The 12203-nt window shown below is 38.7% G+C and overlaps 1 protein-coding gene across 2 annotated transcripts in view; it reads left to right on the top strand.

Annotated features, from left to right (window-relative positions):
• LOC140739411 (sideroflexin-1) overlaps nt 1-12203 on the top strand; it is a 79827-nt gene that overhangs the window by 18711 nt on the left and 48913 nt on the right. The window contains exon 1 of one of the 2 annotated variants that reach the window (XM_073067694.1): nt 7332-7351. The exons of the other annotated variant lie outside the window; for it this stretch is intronic. The gene's annotated coding sequence lies outside the window, so the exon portion shown is untranslated. Of the gene's footprint in view, nt 1-7331; nt 7352-12203 lie in introns of those variants that run through there. 2 annotated transcript variants of the gene reach the window in all.

Here is a 12203-nt window from a genome sequence, read left to right as displayed (position 1 = left end):
GTTTTGCTTGTGATGAACTGGGCTGTATCTACCACTTTTCTGTAATCTTTTCCATTCCTAAGCATTGGTGTTTCCATACCAGGCTGTGATGCAACCAATTGGGATGCTCTCCACTGCACATCTATGGAAGCTTGTCAAAGTTTTGGTGACATGCCGAATCTACACAAAGTTCTAAGAAAGTAGAGGCACTGTAGAGTCTTTGTGATGATACTTGCCTGCTGGTCCCAAGACAGATCCTCTGATTTGTTGACAACAAGGAATTTAAAGCTACTGACCCTCCCCACCTCTGTTCCTCTAATGAGTACTGGCTCACTATCGCTGGCTTCTTTCTCCTGTGGTTGATAATGAGCTCTTTGGTTTTGCTGATGTTGAGTGAGAGGATCTTCTTGTAGCATTCGGCCCGAATTTTAGTCTCCCTCCTGTAAGCCGATTAAATATACTGATTAGATTTAGATATGACTGGCTGTCCATTGTATTTGACAATGACAATTAGATTTGTTCAGTTCTTCAGATGATGTGAACTATATGAAGAAAACTATGTGGGAGAGTGTTTAAAGTGGAAGCCGTTAACACAGGGGTGGTTCCACTCTCAACCTCAGAAGTCTGGGTCCAGTGGTACAAGTAGTTATCACAACTGGAGTCTTCTTTGGTTGCAGTCGATGACCATGACTACTGCTATGCCTTGTCATGTCCTTCGCTATCCAAGAAGCATTGTAGAATCACCTTCCTGGCTGTTGGATCTTACTGTTGATCTCATCTGCCCAGTCAACCAGATCTGACTACACATGCTTGGACAGGCATGTCCATATCTCAGCGGGGTAAGAAGCCCAAAAGTTACCCTCTCCTGGTTTAGGCTGCCTGTTGAAGCAGTGTACTGCAATGTGGCTGCTGTCACTTGCAAACAGCTAGATGGGAACCAAGTGTCCAGAGGAGACCAAAGGTGAGTGAGCTGGCCCAAAATGGACATGACCAACCCCTTCAGCAGAGGTGCTCCCCTCCCTGAACACTGCAGATAAGAAATAATTCTGACTAAAGAGATTAAGAGATATCGAATAAAAGCAGGAATGGGATAATCATCTGTAATTGTATTAATGGTGGAATAGGCTTGAAGGTTCAAGTGGCCTACTAATCTCAAATCAGATTAATTATCACTAATTTAGGTGAGGTGAAATTTGCTGTTTTGCAGCTGCAGTACAGTGTAAAGATAAATATTACTACAAATTACAAAATAAATAAAGTGAGAAAGAAGGAATAATGTTCATAGGTTTATAAACTGTTCTGAAACCTAAAATATTCAGTTTGTTTTCTGTAATCTGTCCTTTGCAATGCATGGAGTTGATTAAACTAACCTGGTGCAGGTTTGGTGTTGTATTCCCTTTGTAAGATCTCTGAAGTCAGTGCTTTCTTCCCTTATCCTCAGAGGCTATTTGTCAAAACCCCAGTGAATACCCGTAAAAGAAGTTAGGGACTTGTAGTTTTTTGTCTGTATTCAGACTTCATGTGGAGCTGTCAGTATTTTTTTTTTTGAAAATTGAGGTGTACACTGTGGTTATGATAAAAACAGTATTTTCCTAATGTCTGCCTAGATTTTACACTCCAACATTGGGATATTTAAAAGATAATCACTTCACATTGGTTTGAATATTGATTTGTTAATCTGAAGCCACAAATTGATGCTGGGAAAAAAAATAAGACTGTTTACTTTGATTTAATTTTACACTACCATAAACCAAACATTGGTATATAGAACTCATGGCACTCCAACAGACCAATCTGCCCAAATAGTATAAAGCAATACTTGCACACGATATGACTACTTACACCACACAAAGTGTGCATACAATGCAGAAGTAGACCATTGACTCTTTCAGTTTGCTGTGCTGTTCAGCAACATTGTGGCTGATTACCTCCAACTTCATTTCTTGCAGTATCCATGGACCCATTGTTTCCCTAAATATCCAGAAATATAATGATATCTGTTCTGGATAAATTTGACTGAATCTCCAGTGTTCAGGGTAGAGAATCTCAAAGATACGTTGCTCTCTGAATTAAGACTTTTTTTTCTTCTCCTATACAATATTTATTCTGAAACTACAACCCCTGAAAGATTTTTAAGTTTTAGTGAATTCAGTGTCATGATGATGAGGAGTTCCATCCATCTCTTTCAATTATCTCTTATCCTACTAATGAAATGTGTTAGTGCTATCTGGTTCAATCATTCATTTCATGCATCAGCAAGTTACATTTGCTTCCTGCTCTCATAGCAAACTGTCAGCCAGATTACAGCCTTTCAGTTCACAATCATGAGCATAATTTTATCTTCCAATATCCATTAAATATTCACTGTATCTTTAAACTTAATCTTTTCCAATCAAGTTTCCACATATAATACTACACTGAAAATATCCTGATCAAACCTAAAAATGAGGTACATTACACTGTATCGTTTGACAAGTTTGACTACACATTCCTCCACTGCACCTCTTTTATTATTTGGATATATTGAGCTCAATTTCGCATTTCCAATTTGCATATCTATATGGCCAAAGAATCCAAGGCATCAACTTCTTTCTCAAATCTAAATCTTCCAAATCAATGTACTGTATAAATATTTTCTGTTTGTGCTATTGTGTTTTAGTGATATCATCTGAAAGCAAGTTATGAATTTCCACAAATGTGCTTATGTCATCCAGCTTTGCCTGACTGATACCTCCATTGTCTCTGCTGTCAGCCAGCTTGTCCGATATATAGTCCTGACTGGGGTGCACTTTCTTACTGCTAAGCAAATCCCACTTTTTAGCCATTAATTCCATCCCATTTCATTGACACTGCCAAGACTTAACTTCACCATTTGCATTCTATCTCACCATAAACTGAGCAGCAGCTAACCCCATATTCCCTTTATCATAACAAAACGTACTTGTCTTAATCTTATTCTGCTGAAGTACTCATTCATATTAACAGTAGTACTTCGGCTGCTGCTGTCCTGGATAATATTCCTCCTCCTGATCTTCCTAAAATTATTAGTTCACTTCATCCCAACAGATTCTATATATTGTGCATCATCACACCATAGTGGTTTCTGATTCACCAACACCCCATTAGTTGCCAAGGGGCTGGTATCTGAAAGTTACCCATTTGAGTATGATCTCGTCAATTATGCAATGGTGTACGTAATGGAAGTTTCAGGATAAACTTCATAGGTATGATCTGATTCATTTTATAAAAAAAAAAGATAAATCCAATATGTCTACTCTCAATTATCAATAAAGTCTACAAACTGCCCACAGTTGTTTGCTTGGGCTACTTGACAGCATTTTTTAAACCTAAAGCCTCAACTACCTAGAGGGAAAAGGAAGCAGTAGCATAAAAGTGCTGTGACTGGCAAGGTCCACACGAAGTCATGCTCAACAATTTAAAAAAATATTCTGCTAGTCCTTCATGGTCATTGGGTTTAAATCTTGAAACTCACTATCAAACATGACTGTAGGAGTATCTCTCCCAGAAGGACTGTAGGAGTGTCTTTCCCAGTTGGACTGTAGTAGTTCAAGAAGGTGGCTCACCACCACTTTTTCAAGGGTATCTAAATATGGTCACTAAATGTTGGCCATGCCAATGAGGTTTTGCATGAATTAGATTTAATAGCAATGATGATCAGCATGCCATTAATGGGAATTTTAGAGAAGTAATGTCTGGAGGGAATAGACAAAAAGATTTTGGAGCTAATGTTGCAGATGAGGATGCAGCATTTTTGTACCATTTCATCCCAAAATGCATTGAAATAGAAAATTCACATGAAATCTTCCTTCATCTTTTATTCAAAGGCCTTGCTACAAGTATAAGTAATTTATTGGCTGTTGTGCTAACATTATATGTTACCTTTTGTTACATTTTGTTCAGTGCCAGTTTATCTTGCACCAGCATGTTTTTTGTTTGGCTAGATCCCAAAAAAATGAATATGTTAAGTTAGCTCAATATGAAATAAACGAGTCATGTTTAGTAGAATTGAACTTTTGGAGAGAACAAAGCAATCTCTTTGAAATTCCATTGAATATCCAACAAATCTTTCTTTAACTTCAACTTCCCACTCCCCAGAATTTTGTTCAAGGTGATGAGTTCACTCATCAAATATATCCATCTCCTTCTGGAACATTAACACTGAAACCTTAAGCAGAAGAGATTCTGCAGATGTTGGAAATCCAGAGTAATACATACAAAATGCTGGATGAACTCAGCTAGTTAGGCAGTTAGGCAGAAAGGAATAAACAGTCAATATTTTGGGTCAAGTTCCTTTAAAGAGACTGGAAAAGATTGAAGAAGAGGCCTGAATAACTTGGCGGGGAGGAGGAGTGCAAGCAAGTAGGTGATGGGAGAAGCCAGGAGGGTGGGGAGGAGTAATGAAGTGAGAAGCTGGGGGGGGGGGGGGCTGATAGATAGAAAAGATAAAGGGGTAAGGATGAAGGTATTTGCTAGGAGAGGTGTGTGGACCATGGGAGTAAGAGGAGGAGAAAGGCACTAGGGGAAGGTGACAGGCAGGTGAGGAGAAGAGGCTAGAGGGGAACCAGAGTGAAAAATGGAAGAAGAAGGGGGAAGGGAGAGGAGAAAAAAGAACTGGAAGTTAGAGAAATCGATATTCAGGTTTGAGGCTAGTCAAACAGAATATGAGGTGTTGCTCTTCCAATCGAGAGTGGCCTCATTGTACCAGTAGAGGAGGCCATGGACCAACATGTTGAAATAAGAATGGGGACTGGAGTTCAAATGATTGGCCACTGGAAAATACTGTTTGGTGCAGATGGAGTGAAGGTGTTTGACAAAGTGTGCTCGTCTGAAACCTTAGTTCCCTATGAATGTTTCTCCATCTATTTGCCAGCATGCTGATCGTCACTGATATAAGCAATATTGACTTATCTGTTTTGTGTGGCATTTGTGTTCCAATTCATCCTAAGTACAACTTTTATTCAAAATGCTAGCTATAAGGTGTCAGCAAAATTTTCAACTGCTCTGAAAACCTTATTATCTCTCCTTTTCAGCACTTGGTTTCACACTTAATTATCTTCCATCTGGTTGATTTTCATGGTCTTCTTTTGAATTATTTAATCTCCAGGCATTAATATTTCTGTTGGCTTGGAATTTTGGAAAACCCATCTCATCATTCATTATTGCAATTTTACCAGCTTTAACACCAGATTATGTCTAGCTTGGAGGATGGTTATGTAACACCTTTCTGAATATAGAAGACCTCTTTAAAGCAAGTTTTTATGGTTTTAGGCAAGAACAACTTTTCCTTCATTTTTGTCATTGCATTTACAGTATATTTTGGATTTCTGTGAAGCAGTATCAAGAAAATTTTCTATTTATGCCTGCTGCATCATTTTATAAATGTATTTAGAACACTTGTGTTGCAGAGTACTAAAAGCTACGATGTAGAATTTCCATGATAGTTACTTGGTTTTGTTTTTGCCTTCATTCTGTAATTCCACTATGGAATTTTTTTAACCTAGTTATTCTGTCAACAGAGGAACTGTTCAGATTTGCATTTTTCATTATTTCTATTAGCAATAGAAAAGCTTCTGTTGGCAGACCTTAACATAAATTGTAAAGAAGCATGAAACCCAGAGTTACGATGATGGAAGTGAGCAGAAACCAGGGAGGAAAGTAAAATGGCAAAATTAATTATACTATTCCACATGTAGTTATTTACGGTTTCTACGTAATGAGCATCAACGTAATTCTTGTTAGTTTATTTAGCATTCAGATGCTTGATGATGGAAGTTTATGTAAGTGAGTATTTTTGCTTTGAGTGACCTTTGATCCAGATGGCAGCAGATGCAACAATAAACTAGGATTTAGTATTCATGGCATTCTGCCCAGAATTTCAAAGATGATCTGCAATTTATAGCTTAGCTGTGTGTCTTCTATAAATCATGAAGCTGCAAAGTATTTTTAATTTTGTGCAAATGTAGTAAGTGACTCTGAATCCTGACTGCCAATCTAACAAAAAACTGTTGTTCTTAGCTAAATGTTGACATGTTGGTATATAGAGCTTTGTATGATGAAGATATTTGCCCTAAGATAATCTTTAGCTTTTTAATATATCTAACTATATCAATATAATCAATATAAAAATATCTCTGGAAAGACTTTACTCCTGATAATTATGGCATTCATCTTCAAAGGGTTCAAAGTAAATTTATTATCAGTATGTCACCATATGCAACCATAGGATTCTATTTCTTGTAAGCATACACAATAAATCCAAGAAACACAATAGAATTAATGAAAGACTGCGGCCAACCTGACCAACAGGCAACCAATGTGCAGAATATTCCAGTTAATTTGGCCATCGGTTAATTGGGGCAGCTGCTTATTTGAATCAACTCTTGAACAAAAATTAAATCAAGAAAAGAGCTAGGAATTCCTTTGTTTATTTGGGACAATTATGAACTCATTGAATTGGGACAGGAAACTGCTGCCAAACATTTTCTAACTATCGGCAGTCATGTGCACATCATGTGGCCGTTAGATTCTACATTAGTGGTTGCCAATCCTTCGATTGTGATCGACTAGTCAATCTTTGAGTCTTACCCAGTAGATCCCAAAAAAAAGAAAAATAAATACACAAATACTGTTAAGAGATTGTTTCCGGGTTGTGGGGTTTTAGTTCCGTTCTTTCTGCCCAGTGCCCATGTGTGTAGCTACCCTGCCACGCGCTGGTCTCCAACCAGCAAGGAAACGATATGAGTCAGCTGCACCTTTCCTCATTCCCTGTCACGCCCGCTGTTGAACTTGAATGCACACGAGGTCATTACCCAAGCGCGTCAGGGATCACTGTTTGGCCTCAGGTAACCGGCCGCTTTGAGCGGCCGACGAGAAGTGCCATTGCTACCAGCCTGGAGCGTGGACAGATGAGTGCCGCCTCTAAACCCGTTTAGCACACCGAATGTTCGTGGGGAACCCGGTGCTAAAATATTCACAGATGACCTAATTCGGGCTCAGGGTTTTGTAAGTAGCAGAGCAGCTACCTCGCTGCTATCTACTGAAACAAACTTTTGTCGGCCGATAGATCCTACAAGAGGGGCAGACGCGCCCTGTCGCACTCCTCACTCGGTCGGTCGGTCGGTCGCTCTCTCCGGACTGCAACCACCACGGCCCCGATACGGGAACAGACGCACCTGGCCAAGGTGGCGGGCAGGTGGGCAGGACGCTGGAGCTCGGACCCGGGGGCTGTCTAATGAAGCAATGAATCTCTCAAAACTTCTTCAGCACCTTGTGTCCAAGCACCCTGCTCTTAAAGACAAACCCCACTGAGTTTTTTTCCAGCAGAAAAAATGTGAGCAGCGCAGGACAGCAGGTAAGTGCTGAGAGCAACGTAAAGTAAATTGCAGAATAGACTGGACGTAAGGAACCTGCTTCGAGTATCGCTGCAGTCCGGTCGTGATTAACACCCCCCCCCCCACCCCCGTCAGCTGGTCCACAAGAATATTGTCAATATTAAACCAATCCGTGGTGCTAAAAAAGGATGGTGACCCCTGGTGTTCATACATTATTTCTACTTCTGGGTTGCGGGGTTTTACTTCCGGTCTTTTCTGCCCTGGTGCGCATGCACGTAACTAATTGATTTGGAGTCAATCTTGCCTTTCACTAAGGCCGAGGTAGGGAATCTTGGGCTTCAAAAGGTTGGTGACCACTATTCTGCACCATGCTTAGAGTAAACACGAGGAAATCTGCAGATGCTGGAAATTCAAACAACAACACACAAAATGCTGGTGGAACACAGCAGGCCAGGCAGCATCTATAGGGAGAAGCGCTGTCGACGTTTCGGGCCAAGACCCTTCGTCAGGACTTAAGAGTAAACAGTTTTTAAATAGTGTCAGTTGTGTGTGTTTGTGTTCAAAAAGCAGTGATTTTAGTCACTGATAGTTGATGAGAAATTAACAATAAGACAATTTGATACTGTTTTGCTCACTGCAGTTTCAAGCATTCTGACTTGGAAACTCAGCTCTCACCTGTGGCTCCAAGTAGCTGTTTGCATTGGTCAATGGCCACACACCAGTACACTGCTTCAACAAGCAGGCTAAATCAGGTGAGGATAGCCAGTAGGTCTCAAATCCCATTGAGGTAGGGACAGGCCTGTCCTAGCATGCAAAGTCAGCTCTGGCAGACTGGGTGAGTGAGATCCAATGGCCAGCAGGTGATTCTGTAATAATATGTGGAGAGCCAAGGGCATGACGAGGCACAGAAGTCATTGTCATCAACTGCAAACAGGGAGAACACTATTATGACGTCTACTTGACCCACTGGACCCAAACTTCCGATGTCGACAGACTGCCCCAGTGCAACAGCTTATCCACTTTTAAAACTCTCCTACGCAGGTTTCCTGTCATCATCAGATATAACGGACAGCCACCAGTAGTATTGGTAATATTCTAATTTGTTTTGTAATTAATTTAAATACTTAATTTGTTACTCAATTAAACAGTAGCTTGTATTTTTATACTATTTTAACTATTTCCATGAAACTTCATCTACTTGGGACAGAGATATATGATAAAGTATATCAGATATACTTTCCAAGGTGGTGCTGGAAAGATGGCAATGCTTTGCCTGCAGCTCACAAAGCTATTAGATACATTTCTTCAGAACTGCAATTGAATTGACTTTATTACTTACATCCTTCATATACATGAGGAGTAAAAATCTTTGTTACATCTCCATCTAAATGTGCAATTTATAGTAATTTATAATAAATAGTATGTACAACAGGACGGTCAATATAACATAGAAATACAATTGTATCAGCATGAATGAAACAGTCTGATGGCCTGGTGGAAGAAGCTGTTCCGGAGCCTGTTCGCCCTGGCTTTTATGCTGAAGTACAGTTCCCAGATGTTAGCAACTGGAAAAGTTTGTGGTTGGGGTGACTTGGGTCCCCAGTGATCCTTCGGGCCGTTTTTACACACCTGTCTTTGTAAATGTCCTGGATAGTGGGAAGTTCACATCTCCAGATGTGCTGGGCTGTCCACAACACTCTCTGCAGAGTCCTGTGATTGAGGGAAGTACAGTTCCCATACCAGGCTGTGATGCAGCCAGTCAAGATACTCTCTAAGGTGCCCCTGAAGAAAGTTCTTTGGATTTGGTGGTCCATACCAAACTTCTTCAATCGTCTGAGGTGAAAGAGGTGCTGTTATGCTACAAACCTCAGCCTGTAAATTCACTTTGAGAAATGTCTACAACCTATGGACTCATTTTCGAGGACTCTTGATCTCATATTCTCGATATATATTGCTTATTTATTGTTATTATTTCCTTCTATTTGCACAACTGGTTGAATTTTGCACACTGGTTGAATGCCCTAATTAGTGCAGTCTTTCATTTATTCTATTATGGATTTATTGAGTATACCCGCAAGGAAATTAATTTCAGGGTTGTATATGGTGACCATATACAGTATGTATTTTGTTAATAAATTTGGTTTGAACTTTGAACATTGAGCAGCGCTGGAGGTCAGGACTGAACCTGGGTTACCAGACCTGTGAGGCAGAAGTTTAGCTGGTTGTGCCCCAGTGCTGCCCTTCCTAATGAGATTATTGGGATTTTGGGATATCTGTTGTTGCTATAGGTAATGTGATATTATCTTTAAATCTAAAATGAATTCATATATTATAATTATTTGGTTTACATCGCAATTATTTTATAATATAAGCATTTTTAGAATCTAATCTCTTATGAAACTTAACTTTTTATGGGGATATTCTTAAGGTAATGCATGTATTCTAAAATAATCTGGTGGCAACTGAAAAAGAGAATTATCACTGATTAAATTTGTGTAGGTTTATTGAAAGTAGTAACATATTTAATACATTAGACTCTGACTAAGCAGCTAGAAAGAATAAATCAAAGAATTGACATCCACAGTAACATAGCTCCAAATCTGGTTCAATGTTTATTGTGCATCGGCTGTGTTGCTGTATCACTTCTCATGAAAGTTAATCTTTTTGAAAGAAAATGGAAATAACCTCATATTTCATGGTAATCAAAATCTACAGGCTTCAGCCAGAATCAAAACATTGATTGACTTTTTTATTTGTTAATCGAACAAATATTTCAGTTTTACTGATCGGTGTTTGTGAATCGCTTTGAAATAATATGCTATGTGAAAATAGTCTTGCATTCTGCTTTGCTTCATTCTATTCTGTTTAAAGAATAGTTTTTATGCACTCGTGATATCAGTAAATAAGACAAATTCTTTTATACAATACTTTGAAAGGGTGTTCAGCCACCAATCCTTTGTTCACAAAAATAAGCATTATAACCAGGGATTTTGATCAATTTAACTGAAAATTTTTACTTGTGATTCTCATACCCCCTTTTTTCACAGAGGAGCACAAAAAAACAGGGAAAATTGTAAAGCATGAAAAACTAAAAATTCAAAAACCAAAATGTCAGCTATTCAAAATTATTCATCCCCTTTTGCTAAGTAGCATAGTTGAAGCACCTCTCGCAGCTATTACAACCAGAAGTCTTTTTGGATAAATCTCTGTTAGCTTTGCACAACGTGATGGAACAAGATTTGCCCATTCCTCCTTGCAAAATTGCTCAAGCTGTGCCAGGTTAGTTGGGGAGTAGTGGTGGACAGCAATCTTGATGTATTTGCATGTAAAATGTTCTATCAGGTTAAGGTCAGGACACTGATTGGGCCTCTCAAGGACATCAATTTTCTTCATTTGTGAAAGATGGTTCAACTAAGCACTGAGCAAAGGAAAATGAATACTTCTGAACAGCTAACATTATAGTTTTTGAATTTTTAGTTATTTTTGTTTTACAATTTACCCTTTTTTGTGCTCTTCTTTGAAAAAAGCACGTTAAGTAGCAAATAAAAATTCTCAGTTAAATTGATCAAAGCCCTGTTTCTAATACTCCATTATGTGAACTACAGGTTGGAGATTGAATACTTTTTCAAGGCATTGCAAATCCTTCTGAAATACTGAAACTGTTTTCAGGAAAGACGATAAAAGAAAAGTATAATTATAGTCATGAGGTTAGTTAATGATTGTCAATGTCACCCACAAGTTGCTTGTTATTCCAGAAGAACTGATTATATTAAAATAAAATTGCAAAATAACAGTTTTGTATATTATATTTTATTTCTGAAGTGCACTTTACTGACTTTTTATTTGGCCTGTTGTATCTTTAGTTCTCCATATAAGGATTGACAAGTTCTCTGCCTGTCTTTTATTCTAGAAGTTGAGCAACCAAAGTAGATTGACACTAAACTTGTGCTAGGGCACTGCTTCTGAAAATGCGCACCATTTACTTGTTTGACATAATGTAAAAGATTCCATGATATTACTCTGAAGAAGTATGCAAGGTTCCTTAGAGATATGTCTGACATTTTTTTCCCTCAACCGATGCCACTAAAAGCATATCGATATTTGGTTAGCGCAAAAAAACTACAGACAATGGAAATAAAAACAAAAAACAGTAGGTCAGGCAGCATATGTAGAAGTGAAAGGACCAAGTGGTTCAAAAACAAGGAAATGTTGCAGTTAAACAGAAAAGGAAGTAATTGATATGTCCCTTCAGGTTACACCTTCTGACTTTATTGTAGCTGATTGCATGAAAACCTTTTTGTGAGGCACTTGGGTTTCTTTCAACTTATTTCCAGCAGTTAGTTATTGGAAGCATAAAAACGCTTGTTTTTGGTCAGCTGTGCAAAGTACAACCAGTTTGAGATGTACAGTGGGATCCAGTTAATTGGACCATCGATTAATCAGGGCATCTACTTATTTGAGACAGGAGACTGTTGCCAAACAGTTTCTAACTAGCACCAGTCGCGTACATTTGTGTGGCTGTTAGACAGTACACTGTGCTTAGAGTGAACAGTTTTTAAAATGACATCAGTTGCATGTGCTTGTGTTCAAAAAGCAGTGATTCTTGTCACTGTTAGTTAGCAAGAAATAAACAGTAGAAGGATTCAGGCCTGTTTTGCTCACTGTGGTTTCAACATGCAGGCTTGGAGATGCCAGGAGTAAAAGTGAAACAATTCCACTTCTTCAACAGTTTAGGAACTACAAAGAATTTGAAGGTATCAACAATCATCTTCAATGCTACAATAAAAATGAAGACTTGGAGGATGCAATCATCGAAACCATTGTATGAAGGCAGTCCATTACCTGCACTGCATGTTTGTGCTGATTGTGTTT

This window comes from Hemitrygon akajei, chromosome 15 (assembly GCF_048418815.1).
Source record: "Hemitrygon akajei chromosome 15, sHemAka1.3, whole genome shotgun sequence".
Taxonomy (NCBI): Eukaryota; Metazoa; Chordata; class Chondrichthyes; order Myliobatiformes; family Dasyatidae; genus Hemitrygon; species Hemitrygon akajei.
Note: the sequence above shows the minus strand (reverse complement) of the source record. Positions and strands in the feature narration are given on the sequence as shown.